Raw genomic sequence first — 27299 nt, forward strand, 5'->3', positions numbered from 1 at the left:
CTGTTGTTTCTAACCAACTTCGACCAAAATCTGTTGTTTCTAACCAACTTCGACCGAAATCATCAACTTCAACCAAAATCTGTTGTTTCTAACCAACTTCAACCAAAATCTGTTGTTTCTAACCAACTTCGACCGAAATCTGTTGTTTCTAACCAACTTCGACCAAAATCTGTTGTTTCTAACCAACTTCAACCAAAATCTGTTATTTCTAACCAACTTCAACCAAAATCTGTTGTTTCTAACAAACTTCAACCAAAATCTGTTGTTTCTAACCAACTTCAACCAAAATCTGTTGTTTCTAACCAACTTCAACCAAAATCATCCATTTCAACCGAAAACTGTTGTTTCTAACCAACTTCGTACAAAATCATCCATTTCAACCGAAAACTGTTGTTTCTAACCAACTTCGTACAAAATCATCCATTTCAACTGAAATCTGTTGTTTCCAACCAACTTCGACTGAAATCTGTTGTTTCCAACCAACTTCGACCGAAATCTTTTGTTTCCAACCAACTTCGACCAAAATCATCAATTTCAACCAAAATCTCTTTGTCGAAAATACAGTAAGAATTTCATGCAATATTTACAAGAATTTGTTACAGGAATTAAAAAGGATTATTTGCATGAAATATTTCACGGACGAAATGAAAGGGGATTAGTTAAATGGACTTGTCATCTCGGGCTGGAAATGAACTTTAGGATTAAGCAAAATGAACACTGAACGAATAAACAGTTGCAATAAGAACGGCGCGAAGTCTAAAACGACAATTCCTCCGGAAAGAAATTTAGAACTTTGTAATTTTTCACGTCCCATTTTTGAGTGAGATTTTCTCACATTAGCCAAGACACACTAGCCAAGACACCTTACAAAGACTTATTAGCCAAGACACATTAGCCAAGACACTTTAGCCTAGACACCTTAGCCAAGACACCTTAGCCAAGACACCTTAGCCAAGACACCTTAGCCAAGACACATTAGCCAAGACACCTTAGCCAAGACACATTAGCCAACACACCTTAGCCAAGACACCTTAGCCAAGACACATTAGCCGAGACACATTAGCCAAGGCACATTAGCCAAGACACCTTAGCCAAGACACCTTAGCCAAGACACGTTAGCCAAGACACATTAGCCAAGACACCTTAGCCAAGACACATAAGCGAAGACACCTTAGCCAAGACACCTTAGCCAAGACACCTTAGCCAAGACACCTTAGCAAAGACACATTAGCCGAGACACATTAGCCAAGACACATTAGCCGAGACACATTAGCCAAGACACCTTAGCCAAGACACCTTAGCCAAGACACCTTAGCCAAGACACATTAGCCAAGACACATGAGCCAAGACACATTCGCCAAGACACATTAGCCAAGACTCATTAGCCAAGACACATTAGCCAAGACACATTAGCCAAGACACCTTAGCCAAGACACATTAGCCGAGACACATTAGCCAAGACACATTAGCCAAGACACATTAGCCAAGACACATTAGCCAAGACACATTAGCCAAGACACTTTAGCCAAGACACCTTGGCCAAGACACATTAGCCGAGACACATTAGCTAAGACACATTAGCCGAGACACCTTAGCCAAGACACATTAGCCAAGACACTTTAGCCAGAACACATAAGCCAAGACACCTTAGAAAAGACACCTTAGCCAAGACACCTTAGCCAAGACACCTTAGCCAAGACACCTTAGCCAAGACACCTTAGCCAAGACACATTAGCCAAGACACATTAGCCGAGACACATTAGCCAAGACACCTTAGCCAAGACACCTTAGCCAAGACACCTTAGCCAAGACACATTAGCCAAGACACATTAGCCAAGACACCTTAGCCAAGACACCTTAGCCAAGACACCTTAGCCAAGACACCTAAGCCAAGACACATAAGCCAAGACACTTTAGCAAAGACACATTAGCCAAGACACCTTAGCCAAGACACATAAGCCAAGACACATTAGCCAAGACACATTAGCCAAGACACCTTAGCCAAGACACCTTACTCAAGACACATTAGCCGAGACACATAAGCCAAGACATTTTAGCCAAGACACCTAAGCCAAGACACATTAGCCGAGACACATTAGCCAAGACACCTTAGCCAAGACACCTTAGCTAAGACACCTTAGCAAAGACACATTAGCCGAGACACATTAGCCAAGACACATTAGCCAAGACACATTAGCCAAGACACCTTAGCCAAGACACTTTAGCAAAGACACATTAGCCAAGACACCTTAGCCAAGACACCTTAGCCAAGACACATTAGCCAAGACACATTAGCCGAGACACATTAGCCAAGACACCTTAGCCAAGACACATTAGCCAAGACACCTTAGCCAAGACACCTTAGCCAAGACACCTTAGCCAAGACACCTTAGCCAAGACACATTAACCAAGACATCTTAGCCAAGACACATTAGCCAAGACACCTTAGCCAAGACACCTTAGCCAAGACACCTTAGCCAAGACACCTTAGCCAAGACACCTTAGCCATGACATATTAGCCAAGACACATTAGCCAAGACACATTAGCCAAGACACATTAGCCAAGACACATTAGCCGAGACACATTAGCCAAGACACCTTAGCCAAGACACCTTAGCCAAGACACCTTAGCCAAGGCACATTAGCCAAGACACATGAGCCAAGACACATTCGCCAAGACACATTAGCCAAGACTCATTAGCCAAGACACATTAGCCAAGACACATTAGCCAAGACACCTTAGCCAAGACACCTTAGCCAAGACACCTTAGCCAAGACACCTTAGCCAAGACACCTTAGCCAAGACACATTAGCCAAGACACATTAGCCGAGACACCTTAGCCAAGACACATTAGCCGAGACACATTAGCCAAGACACATTAGCCAAGACACATTAGCCAAGACACCTTAGCCAAGACACTTTAGCAAAGACACATTAGCCAAGACACCTTAGCCAAGACACCTTAGCCAAGACACATTAGCCAAGACACATTAGCCGAGACACATTAGCCAAGACACATTAGCCAAGACACATTAGCCAAGACACCTTAGCCAAGACACATTAGCCAAGACACCTTAGCCAAGACACCTTAGCCAAGACACCTTAGCCAAGACACCTTAGCCAAGACACATTAACCAAGACATCTTAGCCAAGACACATTAGCCAAGACACCTTAGCCAAGACACCTTAGCCAAGACACCTTAGCCAAGACACCTTAGCCATGACATATTAGCCAAGACACATTAGCCAAGACACATTAGCCAAGACACATTAGCCAAGACACATTAGCCGAGACACATTAGCCAAGACACCTTAGCCAAGACACCTTAGCAAAGACACCTTAGCCAAGGCACATTAGCCAAGACACATGAGCCAAGACACATTCGCCAAGACACATTAGCCAAGACTCATTAGCCAAGACACATTAGCCAAGACACATTAGCCAAGACACCTTAGCCAAGACACCTTAGCCAAGACACATTAGCCAAGACACATTAGCCGAGACACATTAGCCAAGACACCTTAGCCAAGACACCTTAGCCAAGACACCTTAGCCAAGACACATTAGCCAAGACACATTAGCCAAGACACCTTAGCCAAGACACATTAGCCAAGACACTTTAGCCAGAACACATAAGCCAAGACACATAAGCCAAGACACTTTAGCAAAGACACATTAGCCAAGACACCTTAGCCAAGACACATAAGCCAAGACACATAAGCCAAGACACTTTAGCAAAGACACATTAGCCAAGACACCTTAGCCAAGACACATAAGCCAAGACACATTAGCCAAGACACCTTAGCCAAGACACCTTAGCCAAGACACATTAGCCAAGACACCTTAGCCAAGACACCTTAGCCAAGACACCTTAGCCAAGACACATTAGCCAAGACACATTAGCCAAGACACCTTAGCCAGGACACCTTAGCCAAGACACCTTAGCCAAGACACCTAAGCCAAGACACATAAGCCAAGACACTTTAGCAAAGACACATTAGCCAAGACACCTTAGCCAAGACACATAAGCCAAGACACATTAGCCAAGACACCTAAGCCAAGACACCATAGCCAAGACACATTAGCCAAGACACATTAGCCAAGACACCTTAGCCAAGACACCTTTGCCAAGACACCTTAGCCAAGACACCTTAGCCAAGACACATTAGCCAAGACACCTTAGCCAAGACACATTAGAAAAAGACACCTTAGCCAAGACACCTTAGCCAAGACACCTTAGCCAAGACACCTTAGCCATAACACCTTAGCCAAGACACATCAGCCGAGACACCTTAGCCAAGACACCTTAGCCAAGACACCTTAGCCAAGACACCTTAGCCAAGACACATTAGCCAAGACACCTTAGCCAAGACACCTTAGCCAAGACACCTTAGCCAAGACACCTTAGCCAAGACACCTTAGCCAAGACACCTTAGCCAAGACACCTTAGCCAAGACACCTTAGCCAAGACACCTTAGACAAGACACATTAGCCGAGACACTTTAGCCAAGACACCTTAGCCAAGACACCTTAGCCAAGACACCTTAGCCAAGACACATAAGCCAAGACACATTAGCCAAGACACCTTAGCCAAGACACATTAGCCAAGACACATTAGCCAAGACACATTAGCCGAGACACATTAGCCAAGACACCTTAGCCAAGACACCTTAGCCAAGACACCTTAGCCAAGGCACATTAGCCAAGACACATTAGCCAAGACACATAAGCCAAGACACTTTAGCCAGAACACATAAGCCAAGACACCTTAGAAAAGACACATTAACCAAGACATCTTAGCCAAGACACATTAGCCAAGACACCTTAGCCAAGACACATTAGCCGAGACACATTAGCCAAGACACCTTAGCCAAGACACCTTAGCTAAGACACCTTAGCAAAGACACATTAGCCGAGACACATTAGCCAAGACACATTAGCCAAGACACATTAGCCAAGACACCTTAGCCAAGACACTTTAGCAAAGACACATTAGCCAAGACACCTTAGCCAAGACACCTTAGCCAAGACACATTAGCCAAGACACATTAGCCGAGACACATTAGCCAAGACACATTAGCCAAGACACATTAGCCAAGACACATTAGCCAAGACACTTTAGCCAAGACACCTTAGCCAAGACACATTAGCCGAGACACATTAGCCAAGACACCTTAGCCAAGACACATTAGCCAAGACACCTTAGCCAAGACACCTTAGCCAAGACACCTTAGCCAAGACACCTTAGCCAAGACACATTAACCAAGACATCTTAGCCAAGACACATTAGCCAAGACACCTTAGCCAAGACACCTTAGCCAAGACACCTTAGCCAAGACACCTTAGCCATGACATATTAGCCAAGACACATTAGCCAAGACACATTAGCCAAGACACATTAGCCAAGACACATTAGCCGAGACACATTAGCCAAGACACCTTAGCCAAGACACCTTAGCCAAGACACCTTAGCCAAGGCACATTAGCCAAGACACATGAGCCAAGACACAATCGCCAAGACACATTAGCCAAGACTCATTAGCCAAGACACATTAGCCAAGACACATTAGCCAAGACACCTTAGCCAAGACACCTTAGCCAAGACACATTAGCCAAGACACATTAGCCGAGACACATTAGCCAAGACACCTTAGCCAAGACACCTTAGCCAAGACACCTTAGCCAAGACACATTAGCCAAGACACATTAGCCAAGACACCTTAGCCAAGACACCTTAGCCAAGACACCTTAGCCAAGACACCTAAGCCAAGACACATAAGCCAAGACACTTTAGCAAAGACACATTAGCCAAGACACCTTAGCCAAGACACATAAGCCAAGACACATAAGCCAAGACACTTTAGCAAAGACACATTAGCCAAGACACCTTAGCCAAGACACATAAGCCAAGACACATTAGCCAAGACACCTTAGCCAAGACACCATAGCCAAGACACATTAGCCAAGACACCTTAGCCAAGACACCTTAGCCAAGACACCTTAGCCAAGACACCTTAGCCGAGACACCTTAGCCAAGACACATTAGCCAAGACACATTAGCCAAGACACCTTAGCCAAGACACCTTAGCCAAGACACCTTAGCCAAGACACCTAAGCCAAGACACATAAGCCAAGACACTTTAGCAAAGACACATTAGCCAAGACACCTTAGCCAAGACACCTAAGCCAAGACACATAAGCCAAGACACATTAGCAAAGACACATTAGCCAAGACACCTTAGCCAAGACACATAAGCCAAGACACATTAGCCAAGACACCTTAGCCAAGACACCATAGCCAAGACACATTAGCCAAGACACCTTAGCCAAGACACCTTAGCCAAGACACCTTAGCCAAGACACATTAGCCGAGACACATAAGCCAAGACACTTTAGCCAAGACACATTAGCCAAGACACATTAGCCGAGACACATTAGCCAAGACACCTTAGCCAAGACACCTTAGCTAAGACACCTTAGCAAAGACACATTAGCCGAGACACATTAGCCAAGACACATTAGCCAAGACACATTAGCCAAGACACCTTAGCCAAGACACCTTAGCCAAGACACCTTAGCCAAGACACTTTAGCCAAGACACCTTAGCCAAGACACCTTAGCCAAGACACTTTAGCCAAGACACCTTAGCCAAGACACATTAGCCAAGACACATTAGCCAAGACACCTTAGACAAGACACCTTAGCCAAGACACTTTAGCCAAAACACTTTAGCCAAAACACCTTAGCCAAGACACATTAGCCAAGACACCTTAGCCAAGACACCTTAGCCAAGACACATTAGCCAAGATACCTTAGCCAAGACACCTTAGCCAAGACACTTTAGCCAAGACACCTTAACCAAGACACATTAGCCAAGACACCTTAGCCAAGACACTTTAGCCAAGACACATTAGCCGAGACACATTAGCCAAGACACCTTAGCCAAGACACATTAGCCAAGACACATTAGCCAAGACACCTTAGCCAAGACACCTTAGCCAAGACACCTTAGCCAAGACACCTTAGCCAAGACACCTTAGCCAAGACACATTAGCCAAGACACCTTAGCCAAGACACCTTAGCCAAGACACCTTAGCCAAGACACCTTAGCCAAGACACTTTAGCCAAGACACCTTAGCCAAGACACATTAGCCAAGACACCTTAGCCAAGACACCTTAGCCAAGACACTTTAGCCAAGACACATTAGCCAAGACACCTTAGCCAAGACACATTAGCCAAGACACCTTAGCCAAGACACCTTAGCCAAGACACATTAGCCGAAACACTTTAGCCAAGACACATTAGCCAAGACACATTAGCCAAGACACATTAGCCAAGACACATTAGCCAAGACACCTTAGCCAAGACACCTTAGCCAAGACACCTTAGCAAAGACACATTAGCCAAGACACCTTAGCCAAGACACAATAGCAAAGACACATTAGCCAAGACACATTAGCCAAGACACCTTAGCCAAGACACATTAGCCAAGACACATTAGCCAAGACACATTAGCCAAGACACCTTAGCCAAGACACATTAGCCAAGACACATTAGCCAAGACACATTAGCCAAGACACCTTAGCCAAGACACATTAGCCAAGACACCTTAGCCAAGACACCTTAGCCAAGACGCATTAGCCAAGACACCTTAGCCAAGACACCTTAGCCAAGACACTTTAGCCAAGACACCTTAGCCAAGACACAAAAGCCAAGACACCTTAGCCAAGACACTTTAGCCAAGACACATTAGCCGAGACACATTAGCCAAGACACCTTAGCCAAGACACATTAGCCAAGACACATTAGCCAAGACATATTAGCCAAGACACCTTAGCCAAGACACCTTAGCCAAGACACCTTAGCCAAGACACTTTAGCCAAGACACCTTAGCCAAGACACATTAGCCAAGACACCTTAGCCAAGACACATTAGCCAAGACACCTTAGCCAAGACACCTTAGCCAAGACACCTTAGCCAAGACACCTTAGCCAAGACACATTAGCCAAGACTCCTTAGCCAAGACACCTTGGCCAAGACACTTAAGCCAAGACTCCTTAGCCAAAACACATTAGCCAAGACACCTCAGCCAAGACACTTTAGCCAAGACACATTAGCTGAGACACATTAGCCAAGGCACCTTAGCCAAGACACATTAGCCAAGACACATTAGCCAAGACACCTTAGCCAAGACACCTTAGCCAAGACAGCTTAGCCAAGACACTTTAGCCAAGACACTTTAGCCAAGACACCTTAGCCAAGACACATTAGCCAAGACACCTTAGCCAAGACACCTTAGCCAAGACACCTTAGCCAATACACCTTAGCCAAGACACCTTAGCCAAGACACCTTAGCCAAGACACATTAGCAAAGACACCTTAGCAAAGACACATTAGCCAAGACACCTTAGCCAAGACACCTTAGCCAAGACACATTAGCCAAGACACTTTAGCCAAGACACCTTAGCCAAGACACATTAGCCAAGACACCTTAGCCAAGACACATTAGCCAAGACACCTTAGCCAAGACACCTTAGCCAAGACACAGTAGCCAAGACACCTTAGCCAAGACACCTTAGCCAAGACACTTTAGCCAAGACACATTAGCCAAGACACCTTAGCCAAGACACATTAGCCAAGACACCTTAGCCAAGACACCTTAGCCAAGACAGCTTAGCCAAGACACTTTAGCCAAGACACATTAGCCAAGACACCTTAGCCAAGACACCTTAGCCAAGACACCTTAGCCAAGACACATTAGCCAAGACACCTTAGCCAAGACACCTTAGCCAAGACACCTTAGCCAATACACCTTAGCCAAGACACCTTAGCCAAGACACCTTAGCCAAGACACCTTAGCCAAGACACATTAGCAAAGACACCTTAGCCAAGACACATTAGCCAAGACACCTTAGCCAAGACACCTTAGCCAAGACACCTTAGCCAAGACACAGTAGCCAAGACACCTTAGCCAAGACGCCTTAGCCAAGACACTTTAGCCAAGACACCTTAGCCAAGACACTTTAGCCAAGACACCTTAGCCAAGACACTTTAGCCAAGGCACCTTAGCCAAGACACCTTAGCCAAGACACTTTAGCCAAGACACATTAGCCAAGACACCTTAGCCAAGACACATTAGCCAAGACACCTTAGCCAAGACACCTTAGCCAAGACAGCTTAGCCAAGACACTTTACCCAAGACACATTAGCCAAGACACCTTAGCCAAGACACCTTAGCCAAGACACCTTAGCCAAGACACCTTAGCCAAGACACCTTAGCCAATACACCTTAGCCAAGACACCTTAGCCAAGACACATTAGCAAAGACACCTTAGCCAAGACACATTAGCCAAGACACCTTAGCCAAGACACATTAGCCAAGTCACATTAGCCAAGACACATTAGCCAAGACACCTTAGCCAAGACACCTTAGCCAAGACACATTAGCCAAGACACATTAGCCAAGACACCTTAGCCAAGACACATTAGCCAAGACACCTTAGCCAAGACACCTTAGCCAAGACACATTAGCCAAGACACCTTAGCCAAGACACCTTAGCCAAGACACTTTAGCCAAGACACCTTAACCAAGACACATTAGCCAAGACACCTTAGCCAAGACACTTTAGCCAAGACACATTAGCCGAGACACATTAGCCAAGACACCTTAGCCAAGACACATTAGCCAAGACACATTAGCCAAGACACCTTAGCCAAGACACCTTAGCCAAGACACCTTAGCCAAGACACCTTAGCCAAGACACCTTAGCCAAGACACATTAGCCAAGACACCTTAGCCAAGACACCTTAGCCAAGACACCTTAGCCAAGACACCTTAGCCAAGACACTTTAGCCAAGACACCTTAGCCAAGACACATTAGCCAAGACACCTTAGCCAAGACACCTTAGCCAAGACACTTTAGCCAAGACACATTAGCCAAGACACCTTAGCCAAGACACATTAGCCAAGACACCTTAGCCAAGACACCTTAGCCAAGACAGCTTAGCCAAGACACTTTAGCCAAGACACATTAGCCAAGACAGCTTAGCCAAGACACCTTAGCCAAGACACCTTAGCCAAGACACCTTAGCCAAGACACCTTAGCCAATACACCTTAGCCAAGACACCTTAGCCAAGACACCTTAGCCAAGACACATTAGCAAAGACACCTTAGCCAAGACACATTAGCCAAGACACCTTAGCCAAGACACATTAGCCAAGTCACAGTAGCCAAGACACATTAGCCAAGACACCTTAGCCAAGACACCTTAGCCAAGACACCTTAGCAGAGACACCTTAGCCAAGACACCTTAGCCAAGACACTTTAGCCAAGACACATTAGCCGAGACACATTAGCCAAGACACCTTAGCCAAGACACATTAGCCAAGACACATTAGCCAAGACACATTAGCCAAGACACCTTAGCCAAGACACCTTAGCCAAGACACCTTAGCCAAGACACTTTAGCCAAGACACCTTAGCCAAGACACTTTAGCCAAGACACATTAGCCAAAACACATTAGCCAAGACAACTTAGCCAAGACACCTTAGCCAAGACACCTTAGCCAAGACACATTAGCCAAGACACCTTAGCCGAGACACATTAGCCAAGACACCTTAGCCAAGACACCTTAGCCAAGACACATTAGTCAAGACACCTTAGCCAAGACACCTTAGCCAAGACACCTTAGCCAAGACACCTTAGCCAAGACACCTTAGCCAAGACACATTAGCCAAGACACCTTAGCCAAGACACCTTAGCCAAGACACTTTAGCCAAGACACCTTAGCCAAGACACCTTAGCCAAGACACTTTAGCCAAGACACCTTAGCCAAGACACATTAGCCAAGACACATTAGCCAAGACACCTTAGACAAGACACCTTAGCCAAGACACTTTAGCCAAAACACTTTAGCCAAAACACCTTAGCCAAGACACATTAGCAAAGACACCTTAGCCAAGACACCTTAGCCAAGACACATTAGCCAAGACACCTTAGCCAAGACACCTTAGCCAAGACACCTTAGCCAAGACACCTTAGCCAAAACACATTAGCCAAGACACCTTAGCCAAGACACCTTAGCCGAGACACATTAGCCAAGACACCTTAGCCAAGACACCTTAGCCAAGACACATTAGTCAAGACACCTTAGCCAAGACACCTTAGCCAAGACACCTTAGCCAAGACACCTTAGCCAAGACACCTTAGCCAAGACACATTAGCCAAGACACCTTAGCCAAGACACCTTAGCCAAGACACTTTAGCCAAGACACCTTAGCCAAGACACCTTAGCCAAGACACTTTAGCCAAGACACCTTAGCCAAGACACATTAGCCAAGACACATTAGCCAAGACACCTTAGACAAGACACCTTAGCCAAGACACCTTAGCCAAGACACATTAGCCAAGACACCTTAGCCGAGACACATTAGCCAAGACACCTTAGCCAAGACACATTAGTCAAGACACCTTAGCCAAGACACCTTAGCCAAGACACCTTAGCCAAGACACCTTAGCCAAGACACATTAGCCAAGACACCTTAGCCAAGACACCTTAGCCAAGACACTTTAGCCAAGACACCTTAGCCAAGACACCTTAGCCAAGACACTTTAGCCAAGACACCTTAGCCAAGACACATTAGCCAAGACACATTAGCCAAGACACCTTAGACAAGACACCTTAGCCAAGACACTTTAGCCAAAACACTTTAGCCAAAACACCTTAGCCAAGACACATTAGCCAAGACACCTTAGCCAAGACACCTTAGCCAAGACACATTAGCCAAGACACCTTAGCCAAGACACATTAGCCAAGACACATTAGCCAAGACACATTAGCCAAGACACCTTAGCCAAGACACATTAGCCAAGACACCTTAGCCAAGACACATTAGCCAAGACACCTTAGCCAAGACACCTTAGCCAAGACACCTTAGCCAAGACACCTTAGCCAAGACACCTTAGCCGAGACACATTAGCCAAGACACCTTAGCCAAGACACCTTAGCCAAGACACATTAGCCAAGACACCTTAGCCAAGACACTTTAGCCAAGACACATAAGCCGAGACTCATTTGCCAAGACACCTTAGCCAAGACACATTAGCCAAGACACATTAGCCAAGACACATTAGCCAAGACACCTTAGCCAAGACACCTTAGCCAAGACACATTAGCCAAGACACCTTAGCCAAGACACCTTAGCCAAGACACATTAGCCAAGACACCTTAGCCAAGACACCTTAGCCAAGACACCTTAGCCAAGACACATTAGCCAAGACACATTAGCCAAGACACATTAGCCAAGACACCTTAGCCAAGACACCTTAGCCAAGACACTTTAGCCAAGACACTTTAGCCAAGACACCTTAGCCAAGACACCTTAGCCAAGAAACCTTAGCCAAGACACTTTAGCCAAGACACCTTAGCCAAGACACATTAGCCAAGACACCTTAGCCAAGACACTTTAGCCAAAACACATTAGCCGAGACACATTAGCCAAGACACCTTAGCCAAGACACCTTAGCCAAGACACCTTAGCCAAGACACCTTAGCCAAGACACTTTAGCCAAGACACATTAGCCAAGACACATTAGCCAAGACACCTTAGCCAAGACACCTTAGCCAAGACACCTTAGCCAAGACACCTTAGCCAAGACACCTTAGCCAAGACACATTAGCCAAGACACCTTAGCCAAGACAATTTAGCCAAGACACCTTAGCTTAGACACTTTAGCCAAGACACATTAGCCAAGACACCTTAGCCAAGACACTTTAGCCAAGACACATTAGCCAAGACACCTTAGCCAAGACACCTTAGCCAAGACACCTTAGCCAAGACACCTTAGCCAAGACACCTTAGCCAAGACACATTAGCCAAGACACCTTAGCCAAGACACCTAAGCCAAGACACTTTAGCCAAGACACCTTAGCCAAGACACTTTAGCCAAGACACCTTAGCCAAGACACCTTAGCCAAGACACCTTAGCCATGACAGCTTAGCCAAGACACTTTAGCCAAGACACATTAGCCAAGACACCTTAGCCAAGACACATTAGCCAAGACACCTTAGCCAAGACACCTTAGCCAAGACACTTTAGCCAAGACACCTTAGCCAAGACACATTAGCCAAGACACCTTAGCCAAGACACTTTAGCCAAGACACATTAGCCGAGACACATTAGCCAAGACACCTTAGCCAAGACACTTTAGCCAAGACACCTTAGCCAAGACACCTTAGCCAAGACACATTAGCCAAGACACCTTAGCCAAGACACTTTAGCCAAGACACATTAGCCAAGACACCTTAGCCAAGACACATTAGCCAAGACACCTTAGCCAAGACACCTTAGCCAAGACACCTTAGCCAAGACACTTTAGCCAAGACACATTAGCCAAGACACCTTAGCCAAGACACATTAGCCAAGACACCTTAGACAAGACACCTTAGCCAAGACACTTTAGCCAAAACACCTTAGCCAAGACACATTAGCCAAGACACCTTAGCCAAGACACTTTAGCCAAGACACATTAGCCAAGACACATTAGCCAAGACACATTAGCCAAGACACATTAGCCAAGACACCTTAGCCAAGACACATTAGTCAAGACACCTTAGCCAAGACACCTTAGCCAAGACACTTTAGCCAAGACACCTTAGCCAAGACACCATAGCCAAGACACCTTAGCCAAGACACCTTAGCCAAGACACCTTAGCCAAGACACCTTAGCCAAGACACCTTAGCCAAGACACCTTAGCCAAGACACATTAGCCAAGACACCTTAGCCAAGACACCTTAGCCAAGACACTTTAGCCAAGACATATTAGCCAAGACACCTTAGCCAAGACACATTAGCCAAGACACCTAAGCCAAGACACCTTAGCCAAGACACCTTAGCCAAGACACCTTAGCCAAGACACTTTAGCCAAGACACCTTAGCCAAGACACATTAGCCAAGACACCTTAGCCAAGACACCTTAGCCAAGACACCTTAGCCAAGACACCTTAGCCAAGACACCTTAGCCAAGACACCTTAGCCAAGACACCTTAGCCAAGACACATTAGCCAAGACACCTTAGCCAAGACACTTTAGCCAAGACACCTTAGCCAAGACACTTTAGCCAAGACACCTTAGCCAAGACACATTAGCTAAGACACCTTAGCCAAGACACCTTAGCCAAGACACCTTAGCCAAGACACCTTAGCCAAGACACTTAAGCCAAGACACATTAGCCAAGACACATTAGCCAAGACACCTTAGCCAAGACAGCTTAGCCAAGACACTTTAGCCAAGACACATTAGCCAAGACACGTTAGCCAAGACACCTTAGCCAAGACGCATTAGCCAAGACACCTTAGCCAAGACACCTTAGCCAAGACACTTTAGCCAAGACACCTTAGCCAAGACACTTTAGCCAAGACACCTTATCCAAGACACTTTAGCCAAGACACATTAGCCGAGACACATTAGAAAAGACACCTTAGCCAAGACACTTTAGCCAAGACACCTTAGCCAAGACACCTTAGCCAAGACACCTTAGCCAAGACACCTTAGCCAAGACACATTAGCCAAGACACCTTAGCCAAGACACCTTAGCCAAGACACCTTAGCCAAGACACTTTAGCCAAGACACATTAGCCAAGACACCTTAGCCAAGACACATTAGCCAAGACACCTTAGCCAAGACACCTTAGCCAAGACACTTTAGCCAAGACACCTTAGCCAAGACACATAAGCCAAGACAACTTAGCCAAGACACTTTAGCCAAGACACATTAGCCGAGACACATTAGCCAAGACACCTTAGCCAAGACACATTAGCCAAGACACATTAGCCAAGACACATTAGCCAAGACACCTTAGCCAAGACACCTTAGCCAAGACACATTAGCCAAGACACCTTAGCCAAGACACCTTAGCCAAGACACTTTAGCCAAGACACCTTAGCCAAGACACTTTAGCCAAGACACCTTAGCCAAGACACATTAGCCAAGACACCTTAGCCAAGACACCTTAGCCAAGACACTTTAGCCAAGACACTTTAGCCAAGACACCTTAGCCAAGACACCTTAGCCAAGACACATTAGCCAAGACACATTAGCCAAGACACTTTAGCCAAGACACCTTAGCCAAGACACATTAGCCAAGACACCTTAGCCAAGACACCTTAGCCAAGACACCTTAGCCAAGACACTTTAGCCAAGACACCTTAGCCAAGACACATTAGCCAAGACACCTTAGCCAAGACACTTTAGCCAAGACACATTAGCCGAGACACATTAGCCAAGACACATTAGCCAAGACACCTTAGCCGAGACACATTAGCCAAGACACCTTAGCCAAGACACTTTAGCCAAGACACCTTAGCCAAGACACCTTAGCCAAGACACCTTAGCCAAGACACTTTAGCCAAGACACTTTAGCCAAGACACCTTAGCCAAGACACCTTAGCCAAGACACCTTAGCCAAAACACCTTAGCCAAGACACTTTAGCCAAGACACATTAGCCAAGACACCTTAGCCAAGACACCTTAGCCAAGACACCTTAGCCAAGACAGCTTAGCCAAGACACTTTAGCCAAGACACCTTAGCCAAGACACATTAGCCAAGACACCTTAGCCAAGACACCTTAGCCAAGACACTTTAGCCAAGACACTTTAGCCAAGACACCTTAGCCAAGACACCTTAGCCAAGACACATTAGCCAAGACACATTAGCCAAGACACTTTAGCCAAGACACCTTAGCCAAGACACATTAGCCAAGACACCTTAGCCAAGACACCTTAGCCAAGACACCTTAGCCAAGACACTTTAGCCAAGACACCTTAGCCAAGACACATTAGCCAAGACACCTTAGCCAAGACACTTTAGCCAAGACACATTAGCCGAGACACATTAGCCAAGACACATTAGCCAAGACACCTTAGCCGAGACACATTAGCCAAGACACCTTAGCCAAGACACTTTAGCCAAGACACCTTAGCCAAGACACCTTAGCCAAGACACCTTAGCCAAGACACTTTAGCCAAGACACTTTAGCCAAGACACCTTAGCCAAGACACCTTAGCCAAGACACCTTAGCCAAAACACCTTAGCCAAGACACTTTAGCCAAGACACATTAGCCAAGACACCTTAGCCAAGACACCTTAGCCAAGACACCTTAGCCAAGACAGCTTAGCCAAGACACTTTAGCCAAGACACATTAGCCAAGACACCTTAGCCAAGACACATTAGCCAAGACACCTTAGCCAAGACACCTTAGCCAAGACACTTTAGCCAAGACACCTTAGCCAAGACACATTAGCCAAGACACCTTAGCCAAGACACTTTAGCCAAGACACATTAGCCGAGACACATTAGCCAAGACACATTAGCCAAGACACATTAGCCAAGACACATTAGCCAAGACACCTTAGCCAAGACACCTTAGCCAAGACACATTAGCCAAGACACTTTAGCCAAGACACCTTAGCCAAGACACTTTAGCCAAGACACCTTAGCCAAGACACTTTAGCCAAGACACCTTAGCCAAGACACATTAGCCAAGACACCTTAGCCAAGACACCTTAGCCAAGACACCTTAGCCAAGACACTTCAGCCAAGACACCTTAGCCAAGACACATTAGCCAAGACACCTTACCCAAGACACATTAGCCAAGACACCTTAGCCAAGACACATTAGCCAAGACATCTTAGCCAAGACACCTTAGCCAAGACACCTTAGCCAAGACACTTTAGCCAAGACACATTAGCCAAGACACCTTAGCCAAGACACATTAGCCAAGACACCTTAGCCAAGACACCTTAGCCAAGACACCTTAGCCAAGACACTTTAGCCAAGACACATTAGCCAAGACACCTTAGCCAAGACACTTTAGCCAAGACACCTTAGCCAAGACACATTAGCCAAGACACCTTAGCCAAGACACCTTAGCCAATACACCTTAGCCAAGACACCTTAGCCAAGACACCTTAGCCAAGACACCTTAGCCAAGACAGCTTAGCCAAGACACTTTAGCCAAGACACATTAGCCAAGACACCTTAGTCAAGACACATTAGCCAAGACACCTTAGCCAAGACACTTTAGCCAAGACACCTTAGCCAAGACACATTAGCCAAGACACCTTAGCCAAGACACCTTAGCCAATACACCTTAGCCAAGACACCTTAGCCAAGACACCTTAGCCAAGACACCTTAGCCAAGACAGCTTAGCCAAGACACTTTAGCCAAGACACATTAGCCAAGACACCTTAGCCAAGACACATTAGCCAAGACACCTTAGCCAAGACACCTTAGCCAAGACACTTTAGCCAAGACACCTTAGCCAAGACACATTAGCCAAGACACCTTAGCCAAGACACTTTAGCCAAGACACATTAGCCGAGACACATTAGCCAAGACACATTAGCCAAGACACATTAGCCAAGACACCTTAGCCAAGACACCTTAGCCAAGATACATTAGCCAAGACACTTTAGCCAAGACACCTTAGCCAAAACACTTTAGCCAAGACACCTTAGCCAAGACACTTTAGCCAAGACACCTTAGCCAAGACACATTAGCCAAGACACCTTAGCCAAGACACTTTAGCCAAGACACATTAGCCAAGACACCTTAGCCAAGACACTTTAGCCAAGACACCTTAGCCAAGACACATTAGCCAAGACACCTTAGCCAAGACACCTTAGCCAATACACCTTAGCCAAGACACCTTAGCCAAGACACCTTAGCCAAGACACTTTAGCCAAGACACCTTAGCCAAGACACATTAGCCAAGACACGTTACCCAAGACACATTAGCCAAGACACCTTAGCCAAGACACATTAGCCAAGACACCTTAGCCAAGACACCTTAGCCAAGACACCTTAGCCAAGACACTTTAGCCAAGACACATTAGCCAAGACACCTTAGCCAAGACACTTTAGCCAAGACACCTTAGCCAAGACACTTTAGCCAAGACACATTAGCCAAGACACCTTAGCCAAGACACCTTAGCCAAGACACTTTAGCCAAGACACCTTAGCCAAGACACTTTAGCCAAGACACCTTAGCCAAGACACATTAGCCAAGACACCTTAGCCAAGACACCATAGCCAAGACACCTTAGCCAAGACACCTTAGCCAAGACACCTTAGCCAAGACACTTTAGCCAAGACACCTTAGCCAAGACACATTAGCCAAGACACCTTACCCAAGACACATTAGCCAAGACACCTTAGCCAAGACATCTTAGCCAAGACACCTTAGCCAAGACACCTTAGCCAAGACACCTTAGCCAAGACACTTTAGCTAAGACACATTAGCCAAGACACCTTAGCCAAGACACATTAGCCAAGACACATTAGCCAAGACACATTAGCCAAGACACTTTAGCCAAGACACCTTAGCCAAGACACATTAGCCAAGACACCTTAGCCAAGACACCTTAGCCAAGACACCTTAGCCAAGACACCTTAGCCAAGACACTTTAGCCAAGACACCTTAGCCAAGACACATTAGCCAAGACACCTTAGCCAAGACACATTAGCCAAGACACCTTAGCCAAGACACTTTAGCCAAGACACCTTAGCCAAGACACCTTAGCCAAGACACCTTAGCCAAGACACTTTAGCCAAGACACCTTAGCCAAGACACTTTAGCCAAGACACATTAGCCAAGACACCTTAGCCAAGACACCTTAGCCAAGACACCTTAGCCAAGACAGCTTAGCCAAGACACTTTAGCCAAGACACATTAGCCAAGACACCTTAGCCAAGACACATTAGCCAAGACACCTTAGCCAAGACACCTTAGCCAAGACACTTTAGCCAAGACACCTTAGCCAAGACACATTAGCCAAGACACCTTAGCCAAGACACTTTAGCCAAGACACATTAGCCGAGACACATTAGCCAAGACACCTTAGCCAAGACACATTAGCCAAGACACATTAGCCAAGACACATTAGCCAAGACACCTTAGCCAAGACACCTTAGCCAAGACACATTAGCCAAGACACCTTAGCCAAGACACCTTAGCCAAGACACTTTAGCCAAGACACCTTAGCCAAGACACATTAGCCAAGACACCTTAGCCAAGACACATTAGCCAAGACACCTTAGCCAAGACACCTTAGCCAAGACACTTTAGCCAAGACATATTAGCCAAGACACCTTAGCCAAGACACATTAGCCAAGACACCTTAGCAAAGACACTTTAGCCAAGACACCTTAGCCAAGACACTTTAGCCAAGACACCTTAGCCAAGACACATTAGCCAAGACACCTTACCCAAGACACATTAGCCAAAACACCTTAGCCAAGACACCTTTGCCAAGACACCTTAGCCAAGACACGTTAGCCAAGACACATTAGCCGAGACACCTTAGCCAAGACAGCTTAGCCAAGACACTTTAGCCAAGACACATTAGCCAAGACACATTAACCAAGACACCTTAGCCAAGACACTTTAGCCAAGACACATTAGCCGAGACACATTAGCCAAGACACCTTAGCCAAGACACTTTAGCCAAGACACCTTAGCCAAGACACCTTAGCCAAGACACCTTAGCCAAGACACCTTAGTTAAGACACTTTAGCCAAGACACATTAGCCAAGACTCCTTAGCCAAGACACATTAGCCAAGACACCTTAGCCAAGACACCTTAGCCAAGACAGCTTAGCCAAGACACTTTAGCCAAGACACATTAGCCAAGACACCTTAGCCAAGACACCTTAGCCAAGACACCTTAGCCAAGACACTTTAGCCAAGACACCTTAGCCAAGACACATTAGCCAAGACACCTTAGCCAAGACACTTTAGCCAAGACACATTAGCCGAGACACATTAGCCAAGACACCTTAGCCAAGACACTTTAGCCAAGACACCTTAGCCAAGACACCTTAGCCAAGACACCTTAGCCAAAACACCTTAGCCAAGACACTTTAGCCAAGACACATTAGCCAAGACACCTTAGCCAAGACACCTTAGCCAAGACACCTTAGCCAAGACAGCTTAGCCAAGACACTTTAGCCAAGACACATTAGCCAAGACACCTTAGCCAAGACACATTAGCCAAGACACCTTAGCCAAGACACCTTAGCCAAGACACCTTAGCCAAGACACTTTAGCCAAGACACCTTAGCCAAGACACATTAGCCAAGACACATTAGCCAAGACACTTTAGCCAAGACACATTAGCCGAGACACATTAGCCAAGACACATTAGCCAAGACACATTAGCCAAGACACTTTAGCCAAGACACCTTAGCCAAGACACCTTAGCCAAGACACATTAGCCAAGACACCTTAGCCAAGACACCTTAGCCAAGACACCTTAGCCAAGACACTTTAGCCAAGACACCTTAGCCAAGACACATTAGCCAAGACACCTTAGCCAAGACACTTTAGCCAAGACACATTAGCCGAGACACATTAGCCAAGACACATTAGCCAAGACACATTAGCCAAGACACTTTAGACAAGACACATTAGCCAAGACACATTAGCCAAGACACTTTAGCCAAGACACCTTAGCCAAGACACCTTAGCCAAGACACATTAGCCAAGACACTTTAGCCAAGACACCTTAGCCAAGACACTTTAGCCAAGACACCTTACCCAAGACACATTAGCCAAGACACCTTAGCCAAGACACATTAGCCAAGACATCTTAGCCAAGACACCTTAGCCAAGACACCTTAGCCAAGACACTTTAGCCAAGACACATTAGCCAAGACACCTTAGCCAAGACACATTAGCCAAGACACATTAGCCAAGACACCTTAGCCAAGACACTTTAGCCAAGACACCTTAGCCAAGACACATTAGCCAAGACACCTTAGCCAAGACACCTTAGCCAATACACCTTAGCCAAGACACCTTAGCCAAGACACTTTAGCCAAGACACTTTAGCCAAGACACCTTAGCCAAGACACATTAGCCAAGACACGTTACCCAAGACACATTAGCCAAGACACCTTAGCCAAGACACATTAGCCAAGACACCTTAGCCAAGACACCTTAGCCAAGACACCTTAGCCAAGACACATTAGCCAAGACACCTTAGCCAAGACACTTTAGCCAAGACACCTTAGCCAAGACACATTAGCCAAGACACGTTACCCAAGACGCATTAGCCAAGACACCTTAGCCAAGACACATTAGCCAAGACACATTAGCCAAGACACCTTAGCCAAGACACCTTAGCCAAGACACTTTAGCCAAGACACCTTAGCCAAGACACTTTAGCCAAGACACCTTAGCCAAGACACATTAGCCAAGACACCTTAGCCAAGACACCATAGCCAAGACACCTTAGCCAAGACACCTTAGCCAAGACACCTTAGCCAAGACACTTTAGCCAAGACACCTTAGCCAAGACACATTAGCCAAGACACCTTACCCAAGACACATTAGCCAAGACACCTTAGCCAAGACACATTAGCCAAGACACCTTAGCCAAGACACCTTAGCCAAGACACCTTAGCCAAGACACTTTAGCCAAGATACATTAGCCAAGACACCTTAGCCAAGACACATTAGCCAAGACACATTAGCCAAGACACATTAGCCAAGACACTTTAGCCAAGACACCTTAGCCAACACACATTAGCCAAGACACCTTAGCCAAGACACCTTAGCCAAGACACCTTAGCCAAGACACCTTAGCCAAGACACCTTAGCCAAGACACTTTAGCCAAGACACCTTAGCCAAGACACATTAGCCAAGACACCTTAGCCAAGACACATTAGCCAAGACACCTTAGCCAAGACACATTAGCCAAGACACCTTAGCCAAGACACCTTAGCCAAGACACCTTAGCCAAGACACTTTAGCCAAGACACATTAGCCAAGACACCTTAGCCAAGACACTTTAGCCAAGACACCTTAGCCAAGACACTTTAGCCAAGACACATTAGCCAAGACACCTTAGCCAAGACACCTTAGCCAAGACACCTTAGCCAAGACAGCTTAGCCAAGACACTTTAGCCAAGACACATTAGCCAAGACACCTTAGCCAAGACACATTAGCCAAGACACCTTAGCCAAGACAACTTAGCCAAGACACTTTAGCCAAGACACCTTAGCCAAGACACATTAGCCAAGACACCTTAGCCAAGACACTTTAGCCAAGACACATTAGCCGAGACACATTAGCCAAGACACCTTAGCCAAGACACATTAGCCAAGACACATTAGCCAAGACACATTAGCCAAGACACCTTAGCCAAGACACCTTAGCCAAGACACATTAGCCAAGACACCTTAGCCAAGACACCTTAGCCAAGACACTTTAGCCAAGACACCTTAGCCAAGACACCTTAGCCAAGACACATTAGCCAAGACACCTTAGCCAAGACACCTTAGCCAAGACACTTTAGCCAAGACACCTTAGCCAAGACACATTAGCCAAGACACCTTAGCCAAGACACTTTAGCCAAGACACATTAGCCGAGACACATTAGCCAAGACACATTAGCCAAGACACATTAGCCAAGACACATTAGCCAAGACACATTAGCCAAGACACCTTAGCCAAGACACCTTAGCCAAGACACATTAGCCAAGACACTTTAGCCAAGACACCTTAGCCAAGACACTTTAGCCAAGACACCTTAGCCAAGACACTTTAGCCAAGACACCTTAGCCAAGACACATTAGCCAAGACACCTTAGCCAAGACACATTAGCCAAGACACCTTAGCCAAGACACTTTAGCCAAGACACCTTAGCCAAGACACATTAGCCAAGACACCTTAGCCAAGACACATTAGCCAAGACACCTTACCCAAGACACATTAGCCAAGACACCTTAGCCAAGACACATTAGCCAAGACACCTTAGCCAAGACACCTTAGCCAAGACATCTTAGCCAAGACACTTTAGCCAAGACACATTAGCCAAGACACCTTAGCCAAGACACCTTAGCCAAGACACATTAGCCAAGACACTTTAGCCAAGACACCTTAGCCAAGACACTTTAGCCAAGACACCTTAGCCAAGACACTTTAGCCAAGACACCTTAGCCAAGACACTTTAGCCAAGACACATTAGCCGAGACACTTTAACCAAGACACATTAGCCAAGACACATTAGCCAAGACACATTAGCCAAGACACATTAGCCAAGACACCTTAGCCAAGACACCTTAGCCAAGACACATTAGCCAAGACACTTTAGCCAAGACACTTTAGCCAAGACACCTTAGCCAAGACACTTTAGCCAAGACACCTTAGCCAAGACACTTTAGCCAAGACACCTTAGCCAAGACACATTAGCCAAGACACCTTACCCAAGACACATTAGCCAAGACACCTTAGCCAAGACACATTAGCCAAGACACCTTAGCCAAGACACATTAGCCAAGACACCTTAGCCAAGACACCTTAGCCAAGACAGCTTAGACAAGACACTTTAGCCAAGACACATTAGCCAAGACACCTTAGCCAAGACACATTAGCCAAGACACCTTAGCCAAGACACCTTAGCCAAGACACTTTAGCCAAGACACCTTAGCCAAGACACATTAGCCAAGACACCTTAGCCAAGACACTTTAGCCAAGACACATTAGCCGAGACACATTAGCCAAGACACATTAGCCAAGACACATTAGCCAAGACACATTAGCCAAGACACATTAGCCAAGACACCTTAGCCAAGACACCTTAGCCAAGACACATTAGCCAAGACACTTTAGCCAAGACACCTTAGCCAAGACACTTTAGCCAAGACACCTTAGCCAAGACACTTTAGCCAAGACACCTTAGCCAAGACACATTAGCCAAGACACCTTAGCCAAGACACCTTAGCCAAGACACATTAGCCAAGACACTTTAGCCAAGACACCTTAGCCAAGACACATTAGCCAAGACACCTTAGCCAAGACACATTAGCCAAGACACCTTACCCAAGACACATTAGCCAAGACACCTTAGCCAAGACACCTTAGCCAAGACACCTTAGCCAAGACACCTTAGCCAAGACATCTTAGCCAAGACACTTTAGCCAAGACACATTAGCCAAGACACCTTAGCCAAGACACCTTAGCCAAGACACCTTAGCCAAGACACATTAGCCAAGACACTTTAGCCAAGACACCTTAGCCAAGACACTTTAGCCAAGACACCTTAGCCAAGACACTTTAGCCAAGACACCTTAGCCAAGACACATTAGCCAAGACACCTTAGCCAAGACACCTTAGCCAAGACACCTTAGCCAAGACACCTTAGCCAAGACACCTTAGCCAAGACACTTCAGCCAAGACACCTTAGCCAAGACACATTAGCCAAGACACCTTACCCAAGACACCTTAGCCAAGACACCTTAGCCAAGACACCTTAGCCAAGACATCTTAGCCAAGACACTTTAGCCAAGACACATTAGCCAAGACACCTTAGCCAAGACACTTTAGCCAAGACACATTAGCCAAGACACCTTAGCCAAGACACTTTAGCCAAGACACCTTAGCCAAGACACCTTAGCCAAGACACCTTAGCCAAGACACCTTAGCCAAGACACCTTAGCCAAGACACCTTAGCCAAGACACCTTAGCCAAGACACTTTAGCCAAGACACCTTAGCCAAGACACATTAGCCAAGACACGTTACCCAAGACACATTAGCCAAGACACCTTAGCCAAGACACATTAGCCAAGACACCTTAGCCAAGACACCTTAGCCAAGACACCTTAGCCAAGACACTTTAGCCAAGACACATTAGCCAAGACACCTTAGCCAAGACACTTTAGCCAAGACACCTTAGCCAAGACACTTTAGCCAAGACACATTAGCCAAGACACCTTAGCCAAGACACCTTAGCCAAGACACTTTAGCCAAGACACCTTAGCCAAGACACTTTAGCCAAGACACCTTAGCCAAGACACATTAGCCAAGACACCTTAGCCAAGACACCTTAGCCAAGACACCTTAGCCAAGACACATTAGCCAAGACACCTTAGCCAAGACACTTTAGCCAAGACACCTTAGCCAAGACACATTAGCCAAGACACCTTACCCAAGACACATTAGCCAAGACACCTTAGCCAAGACACATTAGCCAAGACACCTTAGCCAAGACACCTTAGCCAAGACACCTTAGCCAAGACACTTTAGCCAAGACACATTAGCCAAGACACCTTAGCCAAGACACATTAGCCAAGACACATTAGCCAAGACACCTTAGCCAAGACACCTTAGCCAAGACACTTTAGCCAAGACACCTTAGCCAAGACACATTAGCCAAGACACCTTAGCCAAGACACCTTAGCCAAGACACCTTAGCCAAGACACCTTAGCCAAGACACTTTAGCCAAGACACCTTAGCCAAGACACATTAGCCAAGACACCTTAGCCAAGACACATTAGCCAAGACACCTTAGCCAAGACACATTAGCCAAGACACCTTAGCCAAGACACCTTAGCCAAGACACCTTAGCCAAGACACTTTAGCCAAGACACATTAGCCAAGACACTTTAGCCAAGACACCTTAGCCAAGACACTTTAGCCAAGACACATTAGCCAAGACACCTTAGCCAAGACACCTTAGCCAAGACACCTTAGCCAAGACAGCTTAGCCAAGACACTTTAGCCAAGACACATTAGCCAAGACACCTTAGCCAAGACACCTTAGCCAAGACACATTAGCCAAGACACCTTAGCCAAGACACTTTAGCCAAGACACCTTAGCCAAGACACCTTAGCCAAGACACCTTAGCCAAGACACTTTAGCCAAGACACCTTAGCCAAGACACTTTAGCCAAGACACATTAGCCAAGACACCTTAGCCAAGACACCTTAGCCAAGACACCTTAGCCAAGACAGCTTAGCCAAGACACTTTAGCCAAGACACATTAGCCAAGACACCTTAGCCAAGACACATTAGCCAAGACACCTTAGCCAAGACACCTTAGCCAAGACACTTTAGCCAAGACACCTTAGCCAAGACACATTAGCCAAGACACCTTAGCCAAGACACTTTAGCCAAGACACATTAGCCGAGACACATTAGCCAAGACACCTTAGCCAAGACACATTAGCCAAGACACATTAGCCAAGACACATTAGCCAAGACACCTTAGCCAAGACACCTTAGCCAAGACACATTAGCCAAGACACCTTAGCCAAGACACCTTAGCCAAGACACTTTAGCCAAGACACCTTAGCCAAGACACTTTAGCCAAGACACCTTAGCCAAGACACATTAGCCAAGACACCTTAGCCAAGACACCTTAGCCAAGACACTTTAGCCAAGACATATTAGCCAAGACACCTTAGCCAAGACACATTAGCCAAGACACCTTAGCAAAGACACTTTAGCCAAGACACCTTAGCCAAGACACTTTAGCCAAGACACCTTAGCCAAGACACATTAGCCAAGACACCTTACCCAAGACACATTAGCCAAAACACCTTAGCCAAGACACCTTTGCCAAGACACCTTAGCCAAGACACGTTAGCCAAGACACATTAGCCGAGACACCTTAGCCAAGACAGCTTAGCCAAGACACTTTAGCCAAGACACATTAGCCAAGACACATTAACCAAGACACCTTAGCCAAGACACTTTAGCCAAGACACATTAGCCGAGACACATTAGCCAAGACACCTTAGCCAAGACACTTTAGCCAAGACACCTTAGCCAAGACACCTTAGCCAAGACACCTTAGCCAAGACACCTTAGTTAAGACACTTTAGCCAAGACACATTAGCCAAGACTCCTTAGCCAAGACACATTAGCCAAGACACCTTAGCCAAGACACCTTAGCCAAGACAGCTTAGCCAAGACACTTTAGCCAAGACACATTAGCCAAGACACCTTAGCCAAGACACCTTAGCCAAGACACCTTAGCCAAGACACTTTAGCCAAGACACCTTAGCCAAGACACATTAGCCAAGACACCTTAGCCAAGACACTTTAGCCAAGACACATTAGCCGAGACACATTAGCCAAGACACCTTAGCCAAGACACTTTATCCAAGACACCTTAGCCAAGACACCTTAGCCAAGACACCTTAGCCAAAACACCTTAGCCAAGACACTTTAGCCAAGACACATTAGCCAAGACACCTTAGCCAAGACACTTTAGCCAAGACACCTTAGCCAAGACAGCTTAGCCAAGACACTTTAGCCAAGACACATTAGCCAAGACACCTTAGCCAAGACACATTAGCCAAGACACCTTAGCCAAGACACCTTAGCCAAGACACCTTAGCCAAGACACTTTAGCCAAGACACCTTAGCCAAGACACATTAGCCAAGACACCTTAGCCAAGACACTTTAGCCAAGACACATTAGCCGAGACACATTA

At 46.2% G+C, this 27299-nt stretch overlaps 1 long non-coding RNA gene across 1 annotated transcript in view; it reads right to left on the reverse strand.

Annotated features, from left to right (window-relative positions):
* Positions 1-918: 918 nt before the first annotated feature.
* The window catches only part of LOC125774438 (uncharacterized), a 53188-nt gene continuing 26807 nt past the window's right edge, over positions 919-27299 (reverse strand). Inside the window, exons 5-12 of the long non-coding RNA XR_007420890.1 lie at positions 23222-26315; positions 20170-21667; positions 16054-16417; positions 12876-13225; positions 9418-12231; positions 3845-5665; positions 1241-2598; positions 919-1100 (exon numbers count right to left, since the gene is read on the reverse strand). This is a non-coding gene — a long non-coding RNA (uncharacterized LOC125774438). The remainder of the gene's footprint in view (positions 1101-1240; positions 2599-3844; positions 5666-9417; positions 12232-12875; positions 13226-16053; positions 16418-20169; positions 21668-23221; positions 26316-27299) is intronic.

The sequence above is a fragment of the Anopheles funestus genome, unplaced genomic scaffold (genome assembly GCF_943734845.2).
Source record: "Anopheles funestus unplaced genomic scaffold, idAnoFuneDA-416_04 scaffold_167_ctg1, whole genome shotgun sequence".
In the NCBI taxonomy this organism is placed as follows: domain Eukaryota; kingdom Metazoa; phylum Arthropoda; class Insecta; order Diptera; family Culicidae; genus Anopheles; species Anopheles funestus.